The sequence below is a fragment of the Elephas maximus genome, chromosome 3 (assembly GCF_024166365.1).
Source record: "Elephas maximus indicus isolate mEleMax1 chromosome 3, mEleMax1 primary haplotype, whole genome shotgun sequence".
Classification (NCBI taxonomy): domain Eukaryota; kingdom Metazoa; phylum Chordata; class Mammalia; order Proboscidea; family Elephantidae; genus Elephas; species Elephas maximus.
The window spans coordinates 80,717,027-80,723,244 of record NC_064821.1 but is presented as its reverse complement, the minus strand read 5'-3'; the positions used below and the strand labels follow the sequence as shown (position 1 = coordinate 80,723,244).

The 6,218-nt window shown below is 39.8% G+C and overlaps 1 pseudogene; it reads right to left on the bottom strand.

The window, feature by feature from the left end:
• Positions 1-2,340: 2,340 nt before the first annotated feature.
• Positions 2,341-2,703, bottom strand: LOC126071302 (60S ribosomal protein L34-like; annotated as a pseudogene).
• Between the last annotated feature and the right edge of the window lie 3,515 nt (positions 2,704-6,218).

The following is a 6,218-nucleotide window of genomic DNA, read 5'->3' as shown; positions in this document are numbered from 1 at the left end:
TGTAGTCAAGCAATGGTATGAGGCAGGGTCCCAGGGCTTGGCACTGAGCCAAAGTAAGGCTTGGTCAAAGGGAAAAAAAAAAAAAAGGCTCAGGTCTCTGATCAAGGGTCCAAACTCAGAGCTAAATCAGGAAATAAGGCTGGTGTGATGCTGAACTCCTGGCCTTGACTCCCAACATCCATAAGGGATAGAGCTAAGTCTGCAGGTAGAGGCTGAGCAGTTCCCCTCTGGACACTGGAGAGTAGGGACATGGAGAGAGCTCGGTTTTTCCTTCCCAAGGGCAGAGCATGCCATGGGAGGCTGTGAGGTCAGCAGCCAAACTTCAAGCACAGGTATCAGAAGGAAAAAGCCCAGGCTGGGTCTCTGTTGTCCCTCATGGAACACCAGCAGCAAAGAGATCTTAGTACTTGATTTGCTGGTGACAGTGTCATAGGGCAACTGGCTGCAGTGCTGAGGCTTATGGGGAACATGGGGAGAAGGGCCTGGCAGGCCTCAGGGATGACACTAGCTCTCACAAGACCAAGGAAGAAAAGGCATTTTTGGTGTCAGGTCAGATGCAGATGCAAGGACTCTGGATTTTGAGATGAGTATGACTAATATAGCCTTGTATCTACAACTCAGATGAATAGCTGTAATGATGCCATTGGAAATTCAGGATGGAAATTAGGATATTTCTGTGAGAGGAGAAGATATATAAGGGCCCTCCTGGAGAAGACAATTTTTTTTTTTTTAATGCAGAAGAAGTTCTTGGAAGTTAGAAGCAACTTGAAAAAAGGTCATGTTTGATAATTATCCTTTTCACCAATTATCACTTCTGAGGCTGGGGAAGAGAACTACTAAGCTGTCTTCCAACTTGTATACATGCTACAATTAACTGATGTAATAGATGTTGGTTGTTTTGAGGGTTCTGTTTCAGTCAGGAAAGGTTAGGATATGCTGTAGTAACAAACAGCACCAAAATGTCAGTAGCTTAAAACACACATGCACAGACCCCAAAAGCAATTGCCATGGAGTCCAACATAATTCATGGGGAGCCCATGTATGTCAGAGTAGAACTGCGCTCCATAGCGTTTTCAGTGTCTGATCTTTCAGAAGTAAATCACCATGCCTTTCTTCTAAGGCACCTCTGGGTGGATTCTGACCACCAACCTTTTGATTAGCAGCTGAGCTCTTAACTGTTTGTGCCACCCAGGGACAGTTTTTTTTTTTTTTTTAAACTGTTTTTTAAGGGGTGGGGGTTTATTTCTCTCACCTTGCTCATGCTACATGTTCACTACACATCAGTTGGCATTTCTGCTTCATGTCATCTTCATTGTGGGACACATGATGACAAAACTGTCACCATCCGAACATAACCGGTCACCTTGGCGGGGAAAATATCCCTTTTCCTCACATTTCACTGGTCAAAAGCAAGTCACATAAAAAAAAAAAAAAGTCACATAGCTATATCTAACTTCACAGGAGTGAGGAAACACAATCCTTCCATCCGCCCAGGAGTAAAACCAGCACTGATGAGTATCCCAGTCCTCCAGCATCTGTTTCTCTTCTTTGGGTAACACAAATTGGTTTCCTTTAGGGAACAGCCCTCTCTCCCCACCTTTAGTCTATATACTTTGGGTGGTGCTTCTTGCCCAACCCGGAAGGAGGATCTTATTAACTAAGCCTAAGCTAGTCAAGGCATTGCATTTCTTTTTTTTCCTTCTAAATAATAGTTTTTTGTATTTTTGGTGAAGGTTTACACAGCAGTTTAGGTTCCCATTCAACAATTTCTACACAAATTGTTTAGTGACATTGGTCACATTCTTCATAATGTGTGAATATTCTCGATATTTCTGTCCTGATTGTTCCCTTTTGACTAATTTCCTGTTAATTTTCATTAGTTTCCCTGCCCCTTTACATTCTTAACTTTGTTTTAATGTAATAGTTAACCATTTGGTCTCATATAGATGGTTTTTTAAAGGAGCACAGTACTCGTGGATGATATTCTTTATCCTGTGAGCCAATCTGTTATTTAGCTAAAAGGTGACCACAGGGGATAGTTTCAGTTCAAGGTTTAAAGAGTATCTCAGGGCATTAGTCTCGGGGAGTACTCCAATCTCAACTGGTCCAGTAAGTCTTTTTTTTTTTTTTAAGGAATTTGGGGTTTTGTTCCACATTTTTCTTCCATTCTATCAGGGTTCATCTAATGTGACCCTGATCACAACTATCAGTAATGGTAGCTGGGCACCATCTAGTTCTTCTGGTCTCAGGGTAGATGAGACCATGGTTTATGGGTTTTTTTGTTTGTTTTGTTTTTTTAACAGAACAAACCATTTGATTTTTTTATTATTAAAAAAATCTTCATTTTTTAAATTTAGCCTCCTGACTCTGTGCTTGTTCCTTCAACATTTTCACAACAATTTGCCGCTCCTCAATAAGAAAAGCATGCTTGATCTTGTCATGGACACATTTAGCACACATGGAACCATCATAGGCCCTGCTGGCATGTTTTTGTTTTGGACAACGTCATGAGAATATTAGGTCTAACAGCACAAACCTCTCGAAGCCAGCCTGAACATGTACCACATGCAAATTTTGGTGCTTTACCAACTTTCTTGGTATAAAGGTAAATAGTTCTATTACCAGGAGTTTTCGGGACAGCCTGATTTTGTTAGAGAATGTATTGTAGGACAGCCTATGATGGTAGGTCAAACACTGAACCATTTTCAATGTCCCTAGTTACCACTCCCGGAAGAGCAAGGCACTGCTTTTTTTTTTTTTTTTTAATTGTGCTTTAACTGAAAATTTAGAGCTCCAGTAATTTTCTCATAAAAAAAAATTACACACACATTGTTACGTGACCCTAGTTGCTCTCTCTATAATGTGACAGCGCAATCCTCTTTTCCGCTCCAAATTTCCCATTTCCCTTCAGCCAGCTCCTGTCCCTTTTTGCCTTCTCATCTCACATCTGGACAGGAGCTGCCCACTTAGCCTCAGGTATCTACTTGAACTAAGGTGCACATTGTTCATGAGTATCAATTTATGTCTTATAACCCAGTCTAATCTTTGTCTGAAGAGTTGGCTTCAGGAATGATTTTAGTTCTGGGTTAACAGAAAGTCTGGGGGCCATGTCTTCTAAGGTTCCTTCAGTCTCAGTCAGAGCATCAAGTCTGGTATTTTTACTAGAATTTGAGTTCTGCACCCCACTTTTGTCCTGCTCCATCAGGGACTCTCTGTTGTGTTCCCTTTCAGGGCAGTCATTGGTGGTAGCTGGGCACCATCTACTTCTTCTGGTCTCAGGCTGGTGGAGTCTCTCATTTATGTGGCAGCTTCCGTCTCTTGGGCTAATATTTTTCTTGTGACTTTGGTATTCTTCATTCTCCTTTGATCCAGATAAGTTGGGACCAGTTGATGCATCTTAGATGGCCGCTTGCTAGCTCTTAAGACCCCGGATACCACTCAACAAAGTGAGATGCAAAACATTGTCTTAATAAACTTTGTTAAGGCATTGCATTTTTTGACAACAGTAATTAAGAGGAAGATGCATAAGGAACTACTTTGTTATTTATAAATGGTTGCATACTATTCCATTGTATAGATGTATTGTATTAATTTAATCAGTCCCCTATTGATGGACATATGGTGATTTTCAATCTTTTGCTATTACAAAAAATTCTCCTATGAATAACTTTGTACATGTGTCAATTTTCACATAAGTAAGTATATCTGAAATGCCTGGAAGTGGAATTTCTAGGTCAAAGGGTATTTATATTTATAATTTTCTTAAATGTTGCCAAATTGCCCTCCATTGAGGTTATACCAATTTATACTCCCTCCTAAAATGTGTGAGAAGATCTGTTTCCCTATATTCTGGCCAAAGCAATATTGTCAAACCGTTTGATCCTTTTCAGTCAGATTGGTGAAAAATAAAATCCAGTACAGTTTTATTTTACATTGCTTGTATCATGAGTGAAAGTGAGCATCTTTTTATAGGTTTATGAGTATTTTTAAAATCACATTACTTTAAAAGAATCTCAAAAGTAAAAGTAAAAATTTACCTCTCTGGTCCCAGGTCCCCAAAACAATTACTGTTAATATGTTAGTGTGTATTCTTCTAGATTTTTTCCTGTTTTCATATATACATATTTATATACATAACTGCATTTTTACCAAAAAATATAGTCATATATATGAACACATATATACGAATACATATATACATACTTGGAGACCTGATGGTCCAGTGGTTACATGTTTGGCTGCTAACCAAAAGGTCGGCAGTTTGAATTCACCAGCTGCTCCTTGGAAACCCTACGGGGCAGTTCTACTCTGTCCTATAAGGTCACTGTGAGTCAGAATTGACTCGATGACAATGGATTTGGTTTGGGTATATACATACTTACATGCGTATATATTTTTCATGAAACACATGAGATTTGACTTTTGTATTTTCTCTTAATGCATCATAGAACTTTTTCAAGGTCTATTTCTCTTTTTTTGTGGCTACTTAGTATGACATAATTTATTTAACTCTTTCTTCTTTGACATTTTGGTTATTTCCAAATTGTTAAATGCAAACAATGCTGCAACAAATATTTTTCTAGATGCATTGTAATGTACATGTTCTATTATTTCTTTAGGCTGTATTCCTAGAAATGGTCTTGGCTGCTTTAAATGGCAAATTGGTCTGAATCTACATGTAGGGTTGGTCCGGGTTTGGAAGGACTTCCATTTAAGTATTTTACCCACTGTCTTCAGCACACAAAACAGGCCCAATTACCAACCTGTTCTTAACTATGAACTTTCTCTTCCTCTCATAAATAGCTATGTGTTCCCCTGAAGAGATAGCATTATTCATCAGTGGTAATAAAGGACTCTTGAGTGGCCACTGATGGGGTTAGAAAAACATACAAAAGTCCCTGCCCTCCAGCTCACTGTCTAGTATGGAGACAGGATGTAGAAAGAGAAGTAACAATTGAAGTGGTACGCAGAGTAATTGCCCCTGGTAGACTTTCTCCTTTGATGTCCTGGAGCATTTACTCTCTAGGATGGAGAGAGTTTAACCTAAGGTTGGCTGGTTTTATGTGCTTACTCTTTGAACCACAAGGAGGGGGAATGGCTCCAGAGAAGTTAGTAAAAAGCAGTCTAAATCATGCCATTAGGCTGGAGGCCAGAGTCTCTGTCCCCCTTTTACAACTTAATTTGGTAAACATTTACCAACTTCTACTCTTTTTTTTATTCTGAATCAGAAGGGAACCCTGGTGGTACAATGGTTAAACACTTGGCTGCTAACCAAAAGGTTGGAGATTCAAACCCACCAGCTGCTTCTGGGGAAAAGACCTGGTGATCTGTTCCCATAAAGATTATAGCCTAGGAAACCCTATGGGGCAGTTCTACTTGTCCTATAGGGTTGCTATGAGTTGAAATTGACTTGACATCACAGAACAACAACAATATTCTGTATCAGACATTGAGAAGACAATGTAATCCCTGCATTGGAATGCTTATCATCAGTAAAGTACTCAATGACACACGTTGATTTATACAGTTGTTGTTATTAAGTGCCATCGGGTTGGTTCTGACTCATAGTGACTGTATGTGCAACAGAACAAAACACTGCCTGGTCCTGTGCCATCCTGACAATCTTTGCAGTGCTTGAGCCCACTGTTGCAGCCACTGTGTCAATCCATCTAGTTGAGGGTCCTCCTCTTTTTCGCTGACCCACTACTTTACCAAGTGTGATGTCCTTCTCCAGGGACAAAGTGCCACCATCCTTGATTCCAAGGAACATTCTGGCTGTACTTCTTCCAAGATGGATTTATTCGTTCTTCTGGCAGTCCATGATATATTCAATATTCTTCATCAACACCATGATTCAAAGGTGTCAGTTCTTCTTCTGTCTTCCTTATTCATTATCCAGCTTTCACATGCGTATGAGGTGATTGAAAACACCATGGCCTGGGTCAGACGCACCTTAGTCCTCAAGGTGACATTCTTGCTTTTCAACACTTTAAAGAGGTTTTTTGCAGCAGATTTGCACCACAGAATCCGTCATCTGATTTCTTGACTACTGTTTCCATGGGCATTAATGTGTGGATCCAAGGAAAATGGAATCCTTGACAACTTCAATATTTCTTCTTTTTATCATAATGTTGCTTATTGGTCCAGTTGTGAGGATTTTTGTTTTCTTTATGTTGAGGTGCAATCCGTACTGAAGGCTACAGTCTTTGATCTTCATC